The following is a 25242-nucleotide window of genomic DNA, read 5'->3' on the forward strand; positions in this document are numbered from 1 at the left end:
ATATTTATTGAGTGCCTGTGTCACACTAGGTGCTGTTCGAAGCACTTTATTAACTTATTCAGTCCTCACAATAATCCTAAGAGGAAGGGACTATATTATTTCTGCTGCTTTACTAAAGACGAAATTCAGAAACAGAGGTCAAGCCACTTGCTCCATGTAGAAGGAGGCAGGAAGAAAGCCATGGTATGGTGAAGTCAGGATTCAAATCCAGGCATTCTGCCTTGTGACTCTAACCTCTTAATCACTGCAGCTACTGTCTTACCGTTTGATCACTTGAGGGTCTTCTGTGTTGGTCTTCCATTTTTTTCATTTCCTCTTGAGTAGAGTAAGATATTGGTGGATGCATAACCCTGTAGACCTCAAGCAATTGATGATCTTTTGGTTGCTCTGCCTCTCAGTGGGTAGGTATCATAGTCTGCCAATCAGATGGAACTCTTTTTGTAAATGGCTAGCATAATATATGGGTTTTTTTCTTAGAAAATGTTCAGTATTAAAGTGAAGGAAAATAGGTGTGCAACTAAAATTATATGTAATGTAATTTTGAATTTTCTATCTGAAATAATAATAGATAATTCCTTTATGTTTTATACTGGAAAATTAAAGCTGAGAGTTCAATTCACTTTCCCCAAAATTATCTAGCTGAAACTCGGAGATGCTAAAATACAAAATAAATGACAATTATGGACAATATTCACTCAGTGGCATGTCTAGAACAAGAGACAAGGCCCTTCTCAAACACCTCTCTTCTCATACGTAACTAACAGCTACTTCTTCATCAGTGACCACCCTCAGCCCACTTTAATGATCCTGCCCCCAATTTAAAAAAAAAAAAAAAAGCAAAACCAGTAATTGAATTTCCCTAGCTTTTTTACAACCTCCAATTCAAAACTGGACCCCATGGTTTTCAATCCTGTCTATAACCATACAATACAGGCCTAAATCCTATAAGAAGCTCCTAAAAACTCTACAGAGTCAACCTACAATTCCTCTGGAGTGCATTCCCTTGGCTGCAGTAAGTGAAATAAATCTAACTTGGACTACAGGTTTTTTTCCTATGCTCTTTGGTTGATGGGCTGTAACAGTTGTCTAGACCATCTGACTAGATGAAAGGTGGTGCTAAGGTACACTGAAGAGTAATATTTGGGAGAAAACTGACAATTCCATTTTGAATATATTGAGTATAGAGTAATTTGAGAAGTTCAGGCAGTGTTAAAGAAGCATTGGTCTGTAAGGGTCTGTAGAGAACAAAGAGAAGCATGAATATAAGAAGTCATCAACATATAGATGGAAATTAAAGCTAGGACATGGATGAGACTACTCAGTGTAAAAAGCACAGGGAGAAAAATATGGGGAAGCTAGGACTGAGTTTTAATGACCCCAGTATGAAGATTCTATAAAGAATGAGCAACAAAGGAGGCTAAGAAAGCATATTCAGAGATAAATCAGACGAAGAATATATCATCACATGAACCACAGAAGATATTTCAGGGCCTATGGAGTGACCAATGGCTGAATTTTGAGAGATCAAGTAAAAAGAGAATGGAAAAATTCCCTTTGGAGTTCATTGATATTTTTTGTGAGAGATTTTTCATCATTTTGATGGGAGGAGAAGCCAGATTAAATGAATGAGGAGTGGGGCGCCTGGGTGGCGCAGTCGGTTAAGCGTCCGACTTCAGCTCGGGTCACAATCTCGCGGTCCGTGAGTCTGAGCCCCGCGTCGGGCTCTGGAATGATGGCTCAGAGCCTGGAGCCTGTTTCTGATTCTGTGTCTCCCTCTCTCTCTGCCCCTCCCCCGTTCATGCTCTGTCTCTCTCTGTCTCAAAAATAAATAAACGTTAAAAAAATTTTTTTTTAATGAATGAGGAGTAAGTGTGAGGTAAGCAAAGTGAAAAAAGAAAGGTCTTCCCGAAGTAGGGGCAGTGTGGTAGTGCTATATATAGTAGTTAAAAGAAGGGATTCTAGAGAGAGACTGAGTTCAAATTCTAGTTGTGTCCCTCACTAGCTGTGACCTTGGTTAGGGTGCTTAACTGATTTGTGCCTCATTTTTTTCCATCTGTCAACTGGGGGAAAAACAGTAACTGACCACTTGGGGCTGTGAGAAGGAATAGATCAATTAATAGAGATCTTTATAAGTAGTACCCTTTCAACAAGGATTAGCAATAATTATTTCAAAAACATGAGACAGCATGACTCCATAGGGGCCTGAAAGTAGATCAATGTGAATGGTGAGTATGGAGATAAGACCAAAGAGGGTGACAGGATCCTAGATATAGAAGACCTTGAATGCCAGGCTAAAGAGGTACATTTCCTCTCACGGCATAAGGATTCATTGAGGGAGTTTAAGAAGAGAGTGATATGATGATATTTCTATTTTAGAAAAACCACTCTAGTTATAGACTAGAGGATAGATTGAAGTAGAATCAGGCTAAAGGCTGGGACAACCGATAATGCCTGAATTAAGGCAGAAAGTAGAAATGGAATAGAAAATAATAGTAATTCAATGAGGTAAAATTATCATGACTTGGTTACTCATTGTGTATTTTAGGTGAGGGAGAGAATGAAGTCTAGGATACTCACCCTTTACCTCCCCCCAGATTTGGGTGGCTAGCTGAGTAGTACAGCCATTTACTAGGGAAGAAAGTCTAGGGTTGCCTGAGAATTAAGATGATTATTATTCAATTCTGGATATGCTATGTCTGTGCAACACCCAAAGGATACATATAGCCAATATACAATCTAGAACCCATAGGAAAGTTAGAGCTCAAGATCCATACATGGTTGTCTAAGTTGAGCATTCCAGTGGTTACTGAGGAAGAATATCTAGAGAGAGAAGAGTACTGGTGGGGAAAAATTTATTCAGAGAATTTATCTAGGAAAATAATATCAATTGACAATAGATAAATGTTAATAAGCTTAGGGGAAGGTGGTATATGGTGAAAAAGATGGCATAGGGTAGTTGGTTTTCTCTAAAGAAGGATTTCCAGAAGGCCTCAATAGAAAACGACAGCAATGGTGGGAGAATGAGTGGGAAGGAGGAAGGACACAGCAGTATAGATGTAAGAGCATTATGGGACTAGCTGATTGGAGGTACATGTATCTTGTCCAGGTGACAAGGTGAAGGCATGTAGTTCCAAGTTTTTGGCAATTCCACCAAAGGCCAAAAGAGGCCTCTGATGGTGACTTTCTGTGTATGCTAATTACCTCATGTCAAGTGAGCTGTACTCACATTTCACGACCCATCTCAAATGTCACTGTCTTTGGAGCTCTTCCCCCAAGTGACCTTAGCAGGCTTAATTTTTCCTTCCTCTAAGTTTCCACAGTATATTAGCATACCTGTATCATTGTAAATAAAACATTCCCACTCTACAGTGGAATTCAAAGACATGTAAATGATTTCCCCAAGGTGACCCAGGTTTCCTGACCCCCAAGATCAGTACCGTTTCATTATATCCCTGCTCCCTTTCTCCAGGGACAGGGAGGAATCTCATGACTATAAACTTTTAGCCACTACAAGGGTTTATTCATTTAGTTAAGAAGTGTATAAAGGCTGTGTTGGATAAATAAGGTTTGCTTTAGATCCTATGTTCTGATTGCCCAGTAGAGGTCTTATGCCAGGATAACCCAATGCAGACCGGAATCTGACAGATTTGGATACTGGCTTGTCATTCTAACTCAAAGGCAAGACCCTGGTTATGAGAATATAATGGATATAGGCAGGATGTTAAAAAAAAAAAAAAAAAAAAAACAGTAGGAGAATGATTAGACTCAAAAAATTTTTTTTTAGTAAGTAAATAACATTGGGCCTTGAATTAGAAAGCCTGTTCTGTTCTTGGTTTTGGCACAAGGTATATGACCCTGTGCAAGTCACTTCACCTCTCCAGGTCTGTTCCCTTATTTATGTTATGAGTTAGAGTTGATGATTTCTAAGATATCTTTTAAGTGGCCCTGTCACCATAGTCACAGCTAGGTGACTGGGTGGACTGGGTGGACTGCCCCAGCCTGCTGGCAGAGCTGGCAGAAACCCCAGTAAACAACATCACGGATCATTCCAGGACAAGGTGTGCTGTGAAGCAGGTCTGCCAGTAGCCTGGCTTTCCCTGGTGAGCTGCACTCAACAGCAGAGCCTACTCAGTCTTAAAAGGACTAGGACAGTTACCCTACCTTTGATTTTCTGTGGGATCCCTTAGGGAGATCTCAGTATCTGCAGGAACATTAGATTATCAATTACCTCATAGGGAGGACATGAGATGAGCAGGAGTGAAGACAGAGAGACTTTGCAGAGTAGACTTCAATGCCCTTTGCCAACCTTTTACATTTCCTACAAATCACCCACAATGCTTCTCCTGCCCTTCTTCCCACAGTCTCATTTAAAGAGATCCTTTCTAGGCGTGTCTGGGTGGTTCAGTCAGTTGGGTATCTGGCTTTGGCTCAGGTCATGATCTCACAGCTCGTGAGCTCAAGCCTCGAATCAGGCTCTGTGCTGACAGCTCAGAGCCTGGAAGCTGTGTCTTCCACTCTTTCTCTCTGCCCCTCCCCCGCTCACTCTCTGTCTCTCTCTGTCTCTCAAAAATGAATAAACATTAAAAAAAAATGTAAAGAGATCTGTTCTAGGGGCGCCTGGGTGGCTCATTTGGTTAAACAACTGACTTCAGCTCAGGTCATGATCTTGTGAGTTCTCGTGATCTTCATGGGTTCGAGCCCCATGTCCGGCTCCATGCTGACAGCTCAGAGCCTGGAGCCTGCTTTGGATTCTGTGTTTCCTCCTCTCTCTGCCTCTCCCCTGCTTGTGCTCTGTCTCTAAAATAAATAAAGATTAAAAAATTAAAAAAAATAGAGATTATTTTCTAAAATAAAAATAATAAAAAATAAAGAGATGCTTTCTTTTTCTAAGGGTAGTTCTTTTCTCTGTGCCCATAAGTCCAGACCCACTGTTCTACTCCAGAACAAGGGCAAATACCTAAAACAATAAAATATATGTTTGAGAAGAGGAAAACAAGGACAACCACCACTAGACTCTGTGTCTTGTATCAATATCATCACCCTCCCCTTCCTTGCCTTTATATTACAAAGTTTGAGGTTAAGATCCTTGTTGATGGGAAGCCACAACTCCATGTCTCCACGTTATGCCTTCATTTATTACCAACTCACAGCAGCCAGAGGCCTCTCCACCATCCCAGCAACTGGCCAGTGCCTAGCTGGCATCCATATCATCAGATCCAAAGTACTCTTTTTTTTTTTTTTTGACATTTATTTATCTTTGAGAGACAGAGACAGAGCACAAGTGGGAGGGGCAGAGAGAGAAGGAGACACAGAATCTGAAGCAGGCTCTAAGTTCTGACCAAACTGTCAGCACAGAGCCAGACACAGGGCTCAAACCCACGAACCATGAGATCGTGACCTGAGCCAGAGTCAGTTGCCCAACTGACTAAGCCACCAAGTTACCCCATCAAAGGATTCTTTCTTGATCATGCTATGGTATCTGCCATTGTGGAAAACTACCACCTTTATTTAAACTTTCTTAAACTACAGATGTCATTCAACCTGACATTTTTTTTTTTTACTCATCACCCCATATCTTCAGCCAAAGGGGTGAGACTGGGCAGCCGTATTTTATATCAAAGACCACAGGTGATAGGAGTGGGAGTACACACCTGGTCAAGGCAGCTTAGATCCCTGATGTGACCTGGCTCAAAAAGAAGGGTCAGACCTATCAGATTCTCTTTTTCTCAGGAATGTGAAAAAAAAAACTCTTTGGCATTTTGGCATAGGAGCTAATAGGTCATGATGTATAAAGAGATTCTGGAGGCAATGTTTGACCACGTGAGGCCAAAATTATAAGAGTTAGAAACTATGAATGAGCAGAGGAAAAGATCCTGAGAGAGAAGAGATAAAGCCAATACAGAGAGTAATGAGCTGTAAGATTCAGGGAGGTGGAGGGAACTTCTGACCTCCAAGACCTTCCTTCCTGGAAACCAACAGCTTCTCTAGAGTTTTCTCCTTCCACTATTTATTCTCTCCCCCATTCTTTGAAGACTATTCTCTATTTGTTCTTTAAGTATTAGGGGTTTGTTGTTGTTGTTGTTGTTTTCCCTTTGAGGACTCTGACCTTGGACCTTTTTCAATCTACACACTTTCAAAGAAACATGGTTATGGCTTCCAAAACTGCCTGTATCTGATGATGCTCACTCAGATCTTAATTTCTAGGCTAGCTCTCTCTCCTGAATCTCTCTCCTGAGCTTTTGGCCACGTTTACCCAACTGCCTAATGGACATTGCCGTTCCCCACCTCAAAATCAACATGTCTAAAATTAAAACTTTCCTGCCAAACCCACTTTTCCTCTGATACTGCTTTTCAGTGAAGGAAACTTGCAGCTGAAAACCAAAATCACCCTAGACTTCTCTCTCCTTCCAATCCATTTGGACATTAAGTCATTTTCATACATCCTCTTCTACTTCTCTTCACTGCTTCTCCTCTCCAGTCCCGCTGCTACTAAGTTCAGGGCCTCATAACTGCCCTCCTGGTTTTCTTGGTGTTTAAACTCCTATCCCTGCCTGTAACTCTTCTGTGGCCTTCCCACTGTATTAAAGGAAAATCCAAACTCTTTAGCATGGCATCAAAATCTTCCATGATGCTTTTCCTGGTTACTTCATCAATAGAATATTCTGCCAAACTCCATCCAACCACAGTTTCAAGGTATCCGGACTTTTTGTGACTCCAACAACATCTCAAGTGTTGCCTCTGTCTGGACTCCTCTCACCGATCCCTCTTCCAGGAAGGCTAACATCCCTTTCTCTTCCAGTCAACACTTTTCCTAAGTCATCCTTCAATATTTATGATCCTGCCTCCACATATAAATCACTATCTTTTTTTATTATGTCCCAACTATACTCTGACCAGATGTATATGACTTTATGACATTTACTTTTAAAATGTTTGTATTCCTCTACTTAATCTGGAGGGGCAGAAAATATATCATTTTTACTGTTTGTCCTATGCCTAGCAATGAACATGTTCAGAAGATGCTGTGGAGGAAAGGGAGGAAATGAATACACTGATCCTCCATGGGATAAAACTGGCCTATCCTCTGACAGAAAAGACTAATGCCAGGTAAGTGAAGTCATGAAATTTTATGGTCATAATTAAAAATGCCTACCAAACAAGGAAAGATGAGCAAGAAAGTGCACCATCCTCTTCTTCAGAAAGTGTAATGTCACCTCAAGTAATTGGAAGCAGAAACCTCTCAAAGGTTCCCATAATGATAACTAACAAAAATGCAGCATTTTCCCAGACTAAACAGAAGCCCTCAAAAATATAAAGATTTGGGGGACGTCTGGGTGGCTCAGTCAGTTAATTAAGCACCAACTTCAGCTCAGGTCATGATCTTGCAGTTTGTGAGTTCTAGCCCCAAGTCAGGCTCTGTGCCTACAGCTCAGAGCCTAGGATTCTGTGCCTCCCTCTTTCCCTGCCCCTCCTCTGCTCACGCTCTCTCTCAAAAATAAATAAACATTTAAAATATATATACATATAAAGATTTTACGTCTACATTCCTATCCTTGAGAATATCAAGGATATGAGGCTGGAAATTGCTCCATTTAGACCCTGATAAGGTGAAAATGGAGCCCATCACAGGGAATGGTCCCAGTACCCTGGCAGAAAGAGGCAGGAAACACTCTGTCACAGCTGAGAACTGTGCTAAAGAGTCAATTAGTCCCTAATTAGCTAAGCAGCCCCTGATGCTGCCCAGCTTGAGAAAATGCTTGAGGACAGTTTAAATAGGAATGTCTCTTAGTAACAATCTCTGTTTAAGATGTAATAAATGACTCATTCAATCCAGGATGGGAGAGGACCTGGCTGCTCTAGACTGGGGTCCTCTGGGCTATGAGTCTAGTCTCAGGTGTCTCTACCCTTTGCCCATTCTGTCTCAGTGCCACCTACCTGTCTAGGACTGAAGGAAACTGGCTAAAACTTGGGAGGCACACTAAGACAGCCTGGGGAGGACACACTGTAGAAGGCACAGGAAATAGGGAGGGGTCCTTGCAAAAAGGGCTCCATTGGCCAAGGGCTCAGCACTTGACAGCTTCTGGGGGGAAAAGGACCTGAGAGAAAGAACTTTTGCCTGTCAAATAGACACACAAGCTGAATATTCCAATCAAGAGCAGGAAGCTACTTTGGCTTCTACATTGTGAAAATGATTGTCTTCCTTGACACATCCTAAGGGAGAAAAGGGTAGGCAATGCGTAATTCTTCCCTTGGCTGCTCTGTCCCAGGGCTCCAGGCAGAGTTGAGCTGGATGCTTGCTCACATTTCCTGTGTGAAATAGTCTCTTCACATTCTAGTTCCTGCTTTCTTATTCTCCAGGTTTCCTCAGAGAATAATGTGTGTGTCAATTCCTATGGGAAACATTTGCTGATATTCTGCCCACACCTCCACCGCCACCCAAGTGAAGGGTAAGAACATCATCTAGGTCACTCCCATGTGTGCTCATTGGAGCACACAGATTGTAAATTGCAATGCCTGCTTCATTATCTGCCTAGTACAACCTAAGTTCCTCAAAGGGAGGAACCATGTGATATACCTTTGAATCTCCAGATTCTGACCTGGAGCATTGTCTAATCTCACATGTTTAATAAAGGTTTATTGAACCTTTCTTAATAAGGTGAAATAGTATATAATATTATGTTATATTATATTTTTATATAATATAAGATGAAATAAGGCAGGACTGGTAATACAGCAATATTCTAAACTGAAGCAATAAAGACACTTTAAATGGGAGACAACCCAAGTAATAGGTCTGTGAAATAGGAATACAGAAGGCAAATCTACACCATTTCTGTGCCATGGAGCCCTTTGCCAATCTGGAAATGTCTTTGGGCCCCTTCTCAAGCATTCTCTTTTAAAGACATAGTAAAATACATAATATGACAAAGGAAACCAATTATATTGAGATCGTTACTGAAAGAACTTTTTAAAATTATAATTTAGTAATATGTGTTTATTAACTCAGAATAACAAGGTCAAGTGGAAGTTCTAAAAACTATAATTTTTAAGTAACAATAAATGTCAACAATGATGAGGTTTTTGGGGTGATAGGGGGGTTTGTGGGGCGAGCCGAAGGCCAAGAAAGAATTCTTAAAGAAGTATTTGGTGCAAAAAGATGATTTTATTGAAGCACAGGGACGGACCTATGGGCATGCCCCAGGACCATGAAGAGACACTGGTTATATACTATGGAGCTGGGGGAGGTGAAGTCCTGGGCGAGTTTCCAGTGAGATTTTCACATGCTAAAGACTCACAGGATATTGGAGGCCTACCTACTGTCAAGCTAGGGTTGTTTTTCCCTCTAGCAACACATTAGCACTAAAGACAGTAGGGAGTTCCTGGAGAAATATTTTACTCTGCCAGCCTCAAGTATATGTCAGTGGACTGCAGGTTATAAGGAAATTTAGTTCTATCTGCCATTTCCTTCTGGCTTTGTTTCCCACATCACTATGGAGGGGAGACTTAGGTCTTGCAGGACTACGATTTCTATCAGGTAGCCTGGGGGGGGGGGAGGGAGCGGTTTGCAGACTGTCAACGTTCCTTATGCTCCCTCATCAAACAATATTTGAAGATATCGGCCATAACAGCAATGTGACATGAAAATATCTGTACCTTCTATTGGCAAGAGGTGCAGATACTGCAGTACCCCTGAGGTTTGTTGTCCACATTTGTGGGAACACTGAATTTCAGTTAGTGATGAGTGAAAATAAAGAAATACATTTTCTCCAAGAGGCAAGATCATGGATGCCCTGAATTCGTGGATTCTGTGAGTTCAGTAAACCCCATGTCTGTGGAACACAGGAAAACAGAACACCTAAAGTAACAACCAAGAATAGCAATTCTTTCATCTCAAATCAGTGCAGGCCTCTACCTACACTATATAGTACACAGCTGTTTCAGAGGTGCTTAGGCTTATGAAGGATATGAATATCCACTTTACATAAAATGTAACAGTTTATAAGGCTTACTATAAAACTACAGTAATAACAGCAGGGTGGTATTTGTTTAAAGATACTTATATAGATGAATGACGCAGACCTAGTGAGTTCAGAAATCGACCCACACCTGTTCAGTCAGTTGACTTTTGACAAAGGGGCCAAAGCAATTCAATGGGTTTAAATACTTTTTTCAACAAGCATTGCAAACAATTGGATATCAAAAAAGCTTAACCCTCACCACATATCACATATAAGAAGTTACTTGAAATGGATCTTTGACCTGAATGTAAAAAAAAAAACACAAGAAGAAAACATAGGAAAAAATATTTGTGATCTTTTGTTAAGGAAAGATTTCTTAGGTATGAAAAACTGGAACCATAGTGAAAATTTTACAAATTGGACTTCATAAAATTTAAAATGTCTGCTCTTCAAAAGAAACTATTAGGAAATGAAAAGATAGGACACAGATTGGTAAAACAAGCAAAATTTGCAAAGCTCCTACCTGATAAAGAGCTCATATGCAGAGTACATAATTACACAAAAACCTTAGTAGATAGAAAGGCAAAAGATTTGAACACCTATTTCACCAAAGAAGATGTGCAAATGGCAATGTCCATACGTAAAAATACTCAACATCATTAATCATCAAGAAAATATTAATTAAAAGCACAAGGAGATACCACTATACAAACATTCAAATGATTAAATTAAAAGGGTTGATAATACTGTTAGAGACCACGTACAACAACTAGAGCTCTAAAAATTGTTCATACAAAGGCAAATGATACAGTTATTTTGGAGAACAGTTTGGTAGTTTTTTTATAAGTTAAACATACACTTCCCATATGACCCAACAATTCCATTCATAGGTATTTACCCAAGAGAAATGAAAACATATGTCCACACAGCAAATGTTAATAGTTGCTTCATTCATGTAGCTGAATGTCTATCACCAGCAGAATGGATAAAAATATTATGATATATTCATACAATGGGATACTTAACAACAAGCAGTGAATTACACACGCATGCAACAACATGGATGAACTTCAAAAGCATTACACTGAGTGACTAAGTGAAATATGCCAGACACGATAGGCTGCATTCTGTATGGTTCGATTTACATGATATTCTAGAAAAGACAAAACTATAGAAACAGAAAATAGATTGATCACTTCTTGCCAATGGGCTGTGGGTAAAAGGAAGGGATTGTCTACAAAGAGGTATAAGGGAACTTTCTGGGGTGCTGAAAATATCCCACATGTTAATTTGGGTAGTGAATACACAATTTCTATGTTTGTCAAATTCAGTAAACAGTATACTTATAAAGGGTGGATATTGCTGCATGTAAACTGTATGTCAATAAAACTGGACTTTAAAAAAATTCTAAAGTTTTATCAGAGAGAAATTATAAATGATGTTTTGTGACTAGAACTAAATTGTCCTTTCAGAGAATTCAGTTTTAGGATTTTCCCCCCAAATGAAAGGCATTTGTGCATACTCTACAGACAGGAACAGATGCATTGGCTCACTATCTTATTGAGTTTGTACGCTATTTGGAAACTGAATTGCTTTGACAAATTACTTGCTAGGCAAGAAAAGCATTAAGGGATTATTTATCCACCATGATTTCAAATTTTTCCCTAATGATAAAATCACTTGAAATAAAAGAGGGCAGCCAAAGTAGTTTTACTCAGGGAGATATTGTTTCATACATAGACATGTACAAAAGAGTATAAGCAAGAAAAGGAAATATACTCTAATTTTGAAATTTTTAAACTTACTTTAAATGTTATGATAATAGCAAACAATTTTAATGCTAAATAGCACATATTTCAGATTTCCTTATAAGTGCTTCTCAACTTAAAGACTTGAAATCACATGTGAATGTGGGTGTTTAAACTTCACTTTACAAATTGAATCTTTACCTCTCAGACCACTTTAATACCCATTTTAATGCTGTTTGAGGATTCTGTTAGATTGTATCACTGTTTTTACTTGTTTATGTGCTCTAATGTTTTCCTGCTGTGCTATAGAACATTTTGCTTTAATAGGATTCTATGTATTTCAAGAATTTCTTGGGGCGCCTGGGTGGCTCAGTCGGTTGAGCGTCCGACTTTGGCTCAGGTCACGATCTCACGGTTCGTGAGTTCGAGCCCCGCGTCAGGCTCTGGGCTGATGGCTCAGAGCCTGGAGCCTGCTTCCAATTCTGTGTCTCCCTCTCTCTCTGCCCCTCCCCCATTCATGCTCTGTCTCTCTCTGTCTCAAAAATAAATAAACATTAAAAAAAAAATTTAAAAAGAATTTCTTTGTAAGTGATGTGCCTTTCAAAAAAAGCAAGGAGAAGCTTCAAAATCTTCATAAAAGCAATGTCCTTCATTCACTTGTTGATAGAACATTAACATTATCTGCCTTATCTGAAGTAATTTATTTTCATTCACAGTTCATAGAATGTAGAACCACCACTTATTTTAAATGAGTTTGTATGTAACCGTCAAATTAAATGAGTTAATTTTTACCTTTGGGCCTTTTCAACGTATCGTCATAATAATAGTTGTTTTAATGAATGGCGATAATTTACTTCATATTTTTACTTAGTTTTTTTGCCAGAAAGACCAAACTAACTTCAAATATTTTTCCTTTTTTCCAAAGATATGCTTGATCTCCAAGTAAGTATTTATTCTATTTACAGGAGGTCTATTCTTTCATATAACTAGATCTGCTGCTAATACAGGAACCACTAGCCACATGGCATTATTTAAATTAATTAAAATGAAATAAAACTAAAATTTTCAGTTTCTTGGTCACACTAGACAAATTTCACGTGGTCAGTAGCCATATGTGGTCTGTGGCTATCCTGCGGGAGATCACAGATATGCAATATTTTCATCACTACTATTCTACTGGACAGAGCTGATCCAAATCAAAGTCAGGAAACTTTTTTCTTAAAGGCCCAAATAGTAAATATTTTAGAATTTATGGGCCAACAAGCAAAACTGAGGTTGCTATTTAGGTACTTAAAAAACATTTGAAAAATAGGTCCACTTAAAGATAGAAGGAAAAAACAAGCATTCTTAACTTGATGGCTACACAAAGCAGGCAACAGGCTGTATATCTTTCAGTCCTTGATTCATTAACCACATCTTTATCGAGCACATCCATGTTTTAAGCAAAGCTAAATATTAAGCAAAGCATAGTGAAGAAAACCTAGTTCCAGCTTCAGAACATAATAGGAAAGGCACTATAACAAAAATTGCACAATTAATCAATTATTATAATATAACAAATAAAATGATAGAGATAAACAGGGTGTTATAAAAGGAAGTAACAGTAGAACCTAAAGCCGTGTGAAAGATTGACTAATTCTAAAAATTATACATTATCTGCAACTAATATTATTTTGTAATATATGGCATCTACTGTTTATTGTAGACTTTCTAGGTGACCCATGTGAGAAAGATGCTATAAAAATTGATAAATCTAGGTAATATTTCTAAGTGGATTTATGTTTAAATATATAACATTCCTACATACCATCTGTTTTATATATGTGAAGTAATAGCACATCTAAAAATTATATTTGCTAAAATAACACTCATTGATGTTTGGTGTTTTATTTTCCTTTACTAGAATCTTTTATAAGAATAAAAATGTATAAGCAAAATGCTTCCTTGTAACTGGAAAAACTGGCCACAAGTTAACTCCTAAAATGGCCCCAATATCCTATTAATTGCTTATACCAAAATTCAAATTGAACCTTTCACTAAACAATACAATGCGATGCACATAAAACTAGGCCACTTCCACAGCTTTTTTAGAACGTACCATTTTTTTTCATTTATGAGAACTCAGCATGCAAATCACGAAACCACAACAAAATAAAAATATATACTATACTCTCTTCCTATATAATGGCAGTGTTCCTGAAGATCATTTTGGTTTTCTGAGCCCTTTATTGCACTTTGCAGTTCATCCAAATGTTTGGATGTTCATCCATCTTTTATTGTAGTGTCAAGAACATGATATAAATCTAAATACTTCACCACCAAACATGTGAGAGACCTGAGAGAGCAGAAGCCATTCTAGACGCCACGTGCCTTGACTGACAAATAGACTAAGCCGAGGTGGTTTAGAGATCACATCATGTGACATATATCTGCTTTGTTTTGATAAATAAACCTAGAACTGTTAAAATATGGCCGATTACACATTGAGATGAGGGTGAAATAAAGAGAATGGAATATTTTCTGAGGTCATAACATTCAGTATTAATTCTACAATTTCACTATAATTAACGGGCCCAGGAGCAAATCCTTCTGCTGATCAGGTTTGAGTCGCTCTTTTACGGTGACAAATGAAGCACACCAAGAAAGTAAAATTTGACATTCCCTTCATGGCTTCTTAGAACAATGCATGTTGGAATGAAGCAGAAAATAGTGGAGTTTAAAGACAAATTAAAAAAAGAAAAAGAGAAACAGTGACTGAATCCATCAAGAAAAGATTCCACTTTTGAATGTCTACGTGCAGCTTGGCTCTCCCATTACCTCTGCATAATTTTCAGCAGGGAGCTGTTATTCTTTAATGCAACCCTGTACATAAATTAAAGATTATGGCTCCCTCAAGGCAAATATCCTGAATTCATCTTTACTGAAAGAGAAAAAAAAAAATGTCATACCTTCTTAATCCAGAAGATTGAAGGTCCCACACAGGAATCAGTTCTTAATGTCATCTGGGATGGAGTCATATTGACAACTAGCAGACATCTTCCTCATGGAGCATGGGACTTCTTCTGAGCACCCAGTGGCCAATCCATAGATGAGCTCATCCTGTGCCTCTTCCATCTGAGATCCCTTCTGTCTCTGGGAAGGAGCCCCGCGCTCTTTACTCACACAGTACCATCACCACTGAACCTGGGGGTACTCCTCTGATGGTTTCCATTTGCTGGAACGTTTGACACAGGCGTTGGTGCTTGTACAGAGGTGGAAGGGGGACAGGGTTGGCTGCTGGGGTCATAGGAGGTGGTGAGGTGGGAGTAATTAGCTGCCTTGAATCTACACCTGGCTTTGTTTCTGTATAGAACCTGTATCAGTTGGATCAGTGTGTCCTGATTCTTGAGATCTCAACCATATCAAAATGTCATTTGGCCCAAGTCCAGACTCTGTACTTGCATTTCTAATGTTCCACCGTAACCATCTATCACTGAGACCCATCACGTTTCCTTTTGATTACTCTAGCCCAGAAGAAAGCTAAAACATTTTCTGGGATCTCTTTTTCCCAGCGGGAGCTCTCTGCTTCATTCGAGAACAGTTCTCAAACCCTAACCTAAATGATGGCCCACCATTGCCAGCGTATTTCGGAAAGTGGTTCTCCTTTCTCTGGAATTTTTGTTTATGCTATTTCCTTACTTTCTGATATCATTAAAAATATGTGTTTTGTAGTTTATTTGCCTTTTTGTGGTTTTGCAGTCAATGTGTTGGCTTGCCATGACCTACTACATCTTGCCTGAAAGAAGACCTATTAAATTTATTTTTACATGCTGACATGTTTAATCTACCTCATTAATGCTTCTGTTCTATACAGCAAAAGAGAAGCCTATCACAATGTTGTCTCTCTGGTGAAGGGACAGAAATGAGTATAAAGTCGTGCTTTACAGAATTTGGAAACAAAGTATAATCATTTTCACTGGTATATATTTGAAGATACCACAAAAAGACACAAAACTGTTTTTAAAAAATTAAAAGCAGACAAAAAGCAAAGTTGAACGTTGTCCAGTAGTGATGACCTATCTGTTTTAATAGTGACAAATTCCTAAAGTTTAAATATATTTCTTATTACATATTCATACATTTTATTAAGATATTTATTTTATTAATAAAATATTTAGGAATCTTTCTGCCCTCACTTGTGTCCTTTGAAGCTTTGAGCAGCAGGACTGTTCACTGAGGAAAAGATTGGAGTGTGTTACCTGTTTCCACGCACCCCCCCCGCACGTCCACCTCACATGCACACACCACCCACATACGTAGACAAGTGGCACTTAATTGCATGTGAAGTTTGTCACCCTCCCCTATTCTGTTGGGTGCTTTAGGGGAACAGGTCAATACTCTCACCTATTGTTTTGTGATTTAAAAAAAATTTTTTTTCAACGTTTATTTATTTTTGGGACAGAGAGAGACAGAGCATGAACGGGGAAGGGGCAGAGAGAGAGGGAGACACAGAATCGGAAACAGGCTCCAGGCTCTGAGCCATCAGCCCAGAGCCCGACGCGGGGCTCGAACTCACGGACCGCGAGATCGTGACCTGGCTGAAGTCGGACGCTTAACCGACTGCGCCACCCAGGCGCCCCTGTTTTGTGATTTTTTAAGTGACCTTTTTATTTTGGAATAATTTTCCATTTACAAAAAAAGTTGCAAAAATAGAGTTCCCATATACTTATCACCCAGTCCCCTCTAATGGTAACATGTCACATTCCCATGGTGTATTTGTCCAAACTAAGAAGCCAACATTGGTACATTACTATTAACTCCAGGCTTTATTCATATTTCAACAGTTTTCCACTAATGTATGTTTTCTGTTTTAGGATTGAGTCCAGGATACGGCCTTCTATTTAGTGTTTTGTGATTTTGTTTCAACCAATGTTTTGTAAAGTTCCACATTTAAGAATTCAATGTCCTGTTTGTGCTTATATACAATTACTGAATTTTCATCTGAAAATTGTTTTCGAGTGCAAAAGTGCCGTGTTTTTCACACTCCAAACTCCTAGGCAGGCCTCTGAAGACAACTTGTCCTTTATTTATGACACTATATATTAAACTAACTGAAAATCTTCAAAATAATGCTTACTTTGTGCAGAGTCCATGAACTCCAACCAGAACACATAAAAGTCAAATTTGAGCAATAAATTTTGATTGATTCTGAAGTACCATTTAAGGCACTATTTTCTGAATAGATTTTCATGGAAAATATTTTTAAATATCGTTTTATAAAAAATTATTTCCTATAGGATCTGAAAGGTCTTTAGGTAGATTTTTAGGAAAATGTCTGAACACTTTAAATACTATTTCAGATTGCCAGAATGACAAATTGTTTAATTATTTTATTACAGTGATTTATCACTCAAGTTTCAGTACTCTGATCATTATTTTTTTCACTTCAACTAAACAACTGGCATTTTTCTGTTTTGTTCTTCTTGTGTACTCTGAAGCACTTTCAAATTAAAAAAAAAAAAGAGGTTTTTATCTAGGGGCCATTAGTGAATGTGCATAAGCCATTATATTGAGTGAAATAAGCATTGTGTGATTGAAGATTAAATAAGGGAATGGATTATGGTTCCATTAAAGACACAAAGATATTCCTGGAAAAACTATGAAAATATGCTTTTCCATTAAGGAAAAACACTTATCAGTAGGGCCAGTCTGGGTAGAGATTGCCTACTATAATAGAAAGCAGATATTTCTTATACATGAGGAGGGCATTAGGCTTGAGCATAGTGTAACTGTCTGTTAGGTAGGACTTCAATTTCTGAAAGTTAAACTTGTAACTCACATCAGCCACAGATGACTAAAGCTGACACCAGTTCAAGGGGGCAGCCATGATTCTCCTTAAAGGTGGAAACGTTTGGAATTAAGACGATTTAGCCTAAAGAGAAAATGACTTAAGTAAGGGTCACACATTTATGGCTTGAAGTTTTATTTTGTTTGGCCCAGACAGTGTGTTTGTTTATTTGTTTTAATTTCAATGGGGCATTCCCTCTCTGACTGAACCCAGTCCCCACCACACATGATGGTTTTCTTGCCCTGTGGCTACCAGTTACCACCACAGTTTACACAATGTTCCTATGAGAAAATGGCTCTGTTTCCACGGTGTTATTCAAAGTAGAAAAAGGAACTGTGTTTGAGAAGCCAGTGTTCTCCTTGCATTGATGTTTTTAATTGGCCCTGAGGATATTTGACCTCATGACCCTGGTAGAAAGGTGCCATAATATTCATCTGAAGGTAGTGGGCATTCCCCTGATTTTGAAGTTGTAATTAAGATTGGAGTCCAAACATACTATTTTTTACCTTTATCTCTTGCAGAAATGGCTTAGTGTTTTTAAGCCCAGACTCTGCAGCTGGACTGCATCAGTTCATATCCCCACTCTGCTGTTTATAATTATGTGTCCTCAGGCAGGCACTTAACTATGCCTCAGTTTCCTCAACTGTAAAAGGAGGGTAAATATAGGTCCTGCACACAGAGTTGTTGTAAGGCTTCCATGGGTCGACGCGTGGGAAACACTGAAAAAAGGTCTTGATATACAGAACGTGCCACCAGAGTGTTAGCTATTGTAGTTGTTACTCATTTTCTGACTGTGCTCATGTAGAATATATTTTACATTGGTCACATAACCTCCTAATTTCTAAGTGACCGATAAAAAGAAACTCATCACGGTGTCTGGCCCTTCCCCACACTTTGTGCCTCCATGTGGCAGCACCAGCTCCAGGGTGTTGCATATTAAAGGAGGTAAATAACAACGGTGAATAAAATACATTCAGAAATGACAGGGACCTTAGAGATCATCTAGTCCAGGAGTTGGCAAACTTTTTCTGGAAGGGGACAGATTGAAAATATTTTGGCTTTGTGGCCATATGGCTTCTGTGGCAGCTACTCGACCTGGCTGTTGCAGCACAAAAGCAGCTATAGATGATATGGAATGAATGGGCGTGGCTACATTCCAATAAGACTTTTGGTGGACCCTCAAATTTGAATTGTATATAATTTTTACATATCATGAAATATTATACTTCTTTTGATTTTTTTTTCAACCATTTAAAAATGTGAAAACCATTCTTAGCTCACAGGCCATAAAAAACAGGTGGACTGCTGAACTTGGCTGACCCTTGGTCTAGTCCAAAGCTTACAAACCCCAGTGCTTTCACCTGGGAATTCCACTGGGAGATTTTTTTGTTGAGAAGTAAAGCTACCTGAGCCCAACTCCAAACCCACTAAATAAAAATCTCTGGGTGGTGGGCAATGGAATCTTTGCTGTGAACATGTTTGAGGAATCACACTTTGACAAACTACCCAAGGCCTTCACGTGAATATGGAGGGACTTCATGGCCCTCTTCAGAGATTTAGAAATGATTTATGAACGTTGAGTATTACAAGTACCACACTGCAAAACTGAATGGGATCCCTTGTGGCTTAAATTTTTTAAATTTATTCTTTATATTCTTTTATCCTTATTTTCAAATTCTCCTGCCAACAAAGGTCATTATTTTCTTTTACTATGTTGTAAGGGTGTAGTAGCACCTTGAAATTACCCTAAAATAACTGCCCATTTGAGAAATCTCATTTTGTGTTTTGTCACAAAAACATGTGCATATTTTTTGACACATTCTTCGTGGTAACAAAAATAAAATGAAATAAAATCTGGATGCACCTGGGTGGCTCACTCAGTTGAGTGTTTGACTCTTGATTTCAGCTCAGGTCATGATCTCATGGTTGGTGAAATGGAGCCCTATGTCACATTCTGCACTGACAGCACAGAGCCTACTTGGGCTTCTCTCTCTCCCTCTCTCTCTGCTCCTCCCCCACTCAGTCTCTAAATAAATAAATTAAATAATATATAAATAAATATCTGAAAACAAATGGCCTGGTGAATGAATTCTGGTGCATGCTTACTTTAAATATTATGCCTGTACTTCCCTGGAGGAAGGATGTCTATTACATACCAATAACATCCAAAAAAAGGGCAGAGGAATATATATAATATAATTCCATTTTCATTAACAAAGGAAATATTCTGGCATTTGATGACATTGGTTACCTCAGACAGTTCAGACTGGAGGGGGAAGTGGAGGATGAAAGACTATTTAACTTTTTCTTTAAATACATCTTTATTGTTTGACTTTTTATAGGAATGGTTTTAAAATAGAAAAAGTTTAAAGTGTAAATTAGAAAAAAAATCTCTAATAACCTTCATAGTCTGTTTGGGACAAGAATCCATTTCCCCGATAAGAAAAGGAGGTCTGCTTTCTGAGACTCACCAACTCCAGCCAAGTGGAGAAAATTTAATTTATAATGTGAATCTGCCTGCAAAATCACACAATTATCATCGTTTCTTCCTAACTCAGTCAGCAGTTGAAGAGAATCTTTGAAGTGGAACTCCGTTATATAAACCTCATTGAAAGTCAGGTAGAACCCTGACATTGAGTGAGCCCCTGCTTTACTCAACAAGTAGGAAAGAGGCAGACTATTCTGCTTTTCTGGTCCTTATTTTCAATACACAGAGAATAATTTCAATAGCCTAATGGTTTTCTCCATTACAGAAAGTTTTTTAGAAAAGTAATCCATTGAAATAGTTGCTAATTACACAGCTCCCCTTAGACTTCCGCTTTGCAATAGTGTTTTCTCAGCAACAGATTTCTTAAGAATTATGGAGAGCACGTTACCAAATGTTCATCTAAATTATTCCGTTTCATTGTGGCACAACTGTCATTTCCATGTAATTACATTCAAGCGTTAGGTAACTGATGCTTTCTTAAGAGAGGAAAATAGATGAACCTAATAGCTCTATGAAGAAGTTCAAAATTAAATACACTCAAGTTCAAAGTGAAAATTTCAAGACAAAAAGGGAAACTTCATTCTCTAATTGCAATTTATCCATTTGTGCACACAGCGTTGAGTGTCTACATGTCAGGACCTGCGCTAGTAAGTGTGTATGTGCTATCACCCGAAGACAGCGGCTCGCCTTTGTACTCATTGAGAAAAAGGAAGCTCTGAGAAGCTGGGTAACATGCAGTCACACACTGGTAAATGCACGGAGAATTAATGCAGGTCTATGTGTGTATGTAACAAACGTTGTAGCACAGTTGCCAGTCACTGTTTAAATATGTTATGAATGGGGCGCCTGGGTGGCTCAGTCGGTTAAGTGTCCAACTTCGGCTCAGGTCACCATCTCGCGGTCCGCGAGTTCGAGCCCCGCGTCGGGCTCTGGGCTGATGGCTCAGAGCCTGGAGCCTGCTTCTGATTCTGTGTTTCCCTCTCGCTCTGCCCCTCCCCCGTTCATGCTGTGTCTCTCTCTCTGTCTCAAAAATAAATAAACGTTAAAAAAAATTAAATATGTTATGAATATTAATGTATCGAATCTTCATAATAACTCCAGAGGGGGGGACTTTTGACCATACAGTTTATAGGTGAGTCCATTCAGAGGAAGGTTACTCAAATGACAGAGCTGGACTTGAAACCCATGCAGTCAGGGGCGCCTGGGTGGCGCAGTCGGTTAAGCGCCCGACTTCAGCCAGGTCACGATCTCACGGTCCGTGAGTTCGAGCCCCGCGTCGGGCTCTGGGCTGATGGCTCAGAGCCTGGAGCCTGTTTCCGATTCTGTGTCTCCCTCTCTCTCTGCCCCTCCCCCGTTCATGCTCTGTCTCTCTCTGTCCCAAAAATAAATAAAAAACGTTGAAAAAAAAAAAAATTAAAAAAAGAAACCCATGCAGTCAGACTCCAGAGGCCTGTTTTGACCCATCCCACTACATGGCCTTTTATGTCCTAAAGGCTTTGTCGCCCCCTGCAATGGGCTGTTTTGGAAGTCAGACTGACACATAAGGACAGAAATAGAGTGGATTGGGTGCTGAAGTCAACAGCAGTGACTATAACGTTTGGAACTCTGTCATATTAAGTGACTGAAAAAAATCCAGCTCGTTGCTTTTGGGAAAAGAGGAGGAGAGAATTTCTTGTATCATGCTATGGACTGCGTTGTTCATATGCTAAACCCTAACCCCCAACGGGACTGTATTTGGAGACAGGACCTATAAGGAGGTAATTAATGTTAAATAAGCTCATAAAGGTGGGTCCTGATACAATAGGATTAGTGTCTTATAATAACAACCTGACTGCCCCCCTCACCCCTGTCCTTCTCTTCCCTGGGGACACACAAAAAGGAGGTTCTGTGAGCAGGATGACAGCTACCTGTAAGCCAAGAGAAGAGACCTCAGAGTGAAACTGGCCTCACTGGAACCTTGATCTTGGACTTCCTGTCTCCATAAGCATGAGAAATAAACTCCTGTTGTTTAAGCCACCCAGTGTATAGTGTTTGTTATGGCAGCCCAACCACACTATTTACATGATGGCTCTGAAAATCCTGAGGTTAATCTAATTCGGCACAGATGGATTCAGGGGCTCAAATAACAATATTAGGTTCTCAATCCCTCTCCTCCTCCCCTGCTCTCCTTTTTACCCATTCTTGTTTTTGTTTTCCTCTGAACTGACCACATTCTCAGGTCACCGTCTGCTAAGTGCCCCCGCTCCCCACAGGCTGACGTGATTCTCAGTCACTAGCTCATCCTAGTGATGCTAGTGCATAAATCCCAAGGGGAGGAACGCTTCTCTTCCCCCACAGTTCTGACAAAAGGGAACAATTGAGCCTCACTAGCTAGCTTGGGCCGGATCCCTGAACCAATCACTATGGATTGGCTAGGTCCAGGCTACTTATTTCCCCCTGGAGCAGACAGCCTGGGGGCAGCCCCTTTTGAGCTATTGGCTGGGAGTGGAGCAGGGTGGTTCCCTGGAAGAAAATCAAGATGGCTGCACCAGAAGAGAGAGGGGATCCCAGGCTGGAAATACTAGTAAGTCCACTGCGGTGTTACCAACCTTCTACTAGGCTGCTAATTGTCACAGCAAACTGCACTGAAATGACTTGGGATCTTGTAAAAACTACAGATGCCAGAGGCTTACAGTTAGAGATTCTGTTTAGATACTTTTCTCAGAAGACTTTAGTGTTGCAAAGACCAGGGGCTCTACTCAGAAATACTTACCTTTTTTATTTGATAGCTTAATGAGATACAGTCTTTTCAGGTTTAAGTTATTGGAAGCCAATAAGAGTGTGATATTGTGATTAATATATATATTTGGTCTTCATCACTGTTTCTGGCACAGAGCTCCTAAAACCCTTGGAATTTCTTAAGTGATAAGAGTGATAATGGTGTCTTCATATTCCTAACAAACCTCTTTCAACCTCACCTGACTTTATGTTAATGATGCAATTTATGGAAAGCACCAAAGGGTGAGGGCTGGTTGCCAGTGTAACCAACCAAGTGGTTAGAAGGTTGGAACTTTCAGGCACACCCCCTGACCTCTTGGGAGGGGAAAAGAGCTACAGGTTAAATCAATTATCAATAGTCAGTATTTTAATCAATCATGACTATATAAGGAAGCCTCCATAAAAACCCAGAAGGAGTAGGTATGGAGGCCTTCCAGGCTGGTGAATACGTAAAGATTTGGGGGGAGTGGCACCCAGATTGGGCATGGAAACTCTGTGCCCTTTCCCTGTTCCTCACCCTATGCAACTCTTTCATCTTGCTGTTCCTCAGTTGTATATATAATAAACTGGTAATCTAGGACATAAACTGTTTCTCTGAGTTCTATGAGCGAGCTTTAGCTTTAATCCAACCTAAGGAGGGGGTGGCTGGAACCTCTAACTTATACCTAGTGGATCAGAAGCACAGGTGACAAACTAGGATTGCAACTGGCATCTAACTGGGGTGGGGCAGTCATGTGGCCCTGAGCCCATACCTATGGAAACTGACACCATCCCAGATGGAAAGGGTCAGAAATGGGTCGAATTGTAAGATGCCCAGCTGGTGTTGGAGAATTGCTTGTTGGTGGTGTGGACCTCCAACACACACACTGGAACTAGTGACCAGAATTTTAGAGAGATTCCTAATTCAACCATTGTTTAATGTCTGGGAAAAATACTCCTACTAAAATGCAGCTGTGTACCGAAACGACATTCCTTTCTTTAAGAACTAGTAAGTAAAAGAAAACTGTCCCATGAGAAACATTAATGGATAGAGTATAAATATGCAAAGCAAACTAAAAGAACCAGAAAGGAGCTTAAGGCCAGCAGGACAAGCATGACGTGAATTCTTCCTATTTTATTTTTTGACTTACCATGTATACATGGTGCTGATAATGTTCATTTCCAACAGGGGAAAAAAAAAAAAACTGGTGTATTTTTCATTTACATGCATCTGTCTCCAAGTATCAATCATTCCAAATTTTGCTAACATTGGGACTGCCATTGATATTATATTTATTTCTGGGATTTATTTTCCTTTTGTTTTGCCTGTGTGAGAAATAAATATGGAAACAAAATCCAAATAAAAGAGCAGAGTAAGAGGGAAGAGAAAAATTAGCATGGAAAGTCTGAGAAAACACGTTCTTCAGAACTGATGAATTTCCTAGGTGAGGAAGCAGCATGGACATTCAAAGAAAAAGGAATGAAGCGAATCTCATTTCGGGCAGAGGTTGTTCAGTCTGCAGGCGAGCCTAATCTTCTATGAATATGCATATTAACAGAAGTGTGAAATCTTGCTCTGAAACGGTTGGGGGAAGAAATGGAAATGAGCATTTAAGTGGCAATGGGAAAATGGTTATAATATTCTCTTAGCTATATGCAACAGAAAATAATTCTGGCCTTGTACTTAAGCAGAAATGGAGTTTGTAGAAAGAATAAAGTTTAGCTCATAGAAGCACAAGAAAACTAGGCTTAAAATGTGTACAGAAACAAGGTCAGACGAGAGTCCAAAACATACTACAAGCCAGTGTGATGACACCACTGCTGTCACCATGAGAATCTGGACCTTGCAGTTGGCTCGCTCAGCCCTAGGCCCTGAGTGTCCTTGTCACATGCATTCTGTGGCCAGTATCACACATACTCAGTGTAAACCGTGATTTCCCAAGCAGCAACTCCCTCATATAAGGAAACTAACTGTAACCAAATTGTATTTAACTTCTCTGAAGAATGTGCAATTTATCAATACCTAGTAAAAAATGAAGATGCTTATATTCTATCACCCGGCAATTCCAGTAAGTTGGAGTATATGCCTTGGTAAAACTCAATGAGCACAAGGATCTACATACCCAAGGATGTTCATTAAAAAAAATTTTTTTTTAATGTTTATTTATTTTTTGAGAGACAGAGAGATACAGAGCACGAGCACGGGAGGGACAGAGAGAGAGGGAGGCACAGAATCCAAAGCAGGCTCCAGGCTCTGAGCTGTCAGCACAGAGCCCGATGTGGGGCTTGATCCCACAAACTGTGAGATCATGACCTGAGTTGAAGTCAGACGCTTAACCAACTGAGCCACCCAGGTGCCCCCCCAAAGATGTTGGTTGAAAAATAATTATCCTCTTCAGATCTTTATCAGTGGCTTAAGTGGAGATTTGAAAGAATGCTTACAAAATGCCAAATATCAAAAGCTGAGATAGAGAAAAAACAATG

At 39.5% G+C, this 25242-nt stretch overlaps 1 protein-coding gene across 6 annotated transcripts in view; it reads left to right on the plus strand.

The window, feature by feature from the left end:
* METTL25 (methyltransferase like 25) overlaps positions 1–21976 on the plus strand; it is a 168481-nt gene extending 146505 nt beyond the window's left edge. For 2 of the 6 annotated variants that reach the window (XR_007153845.1, XR_007153846.1), the window contains 2 exons: positions 7001–7107; positions 8359–9426. The gene's annotated coding sequence lies outside the window, so the exon portion shown is untranslated. Of the gene's footprint in view, positions 1–7000; positions 7108–8358; positions 9427–14385; positions 14410–20637; positions 20969–21901 lie in introns of those variants that run through there. The other 4 variants (XR_007153848.1, XR_007153847.1, XR_007153849.1 and 1 more) reach the window with 4 other exon arrangements.
* Positions 21977–25242: the final 3266 nt, after the last annotated feature.

Source organism: Prionailurus viverrinus, chromosome B4 (assembly GCF_022837055.1).
Source record: "Prionailurus viverrinus isolate Anna chromosome B4, UM_Priviv_1.0, whole genome shotgun sequence".
Lineage (NCBI taxonomy): Eukaryota > Metazoa > Chordata > Mammalia > Carnivora > Felidae > Prionailurus > Prionailurus viverrinus.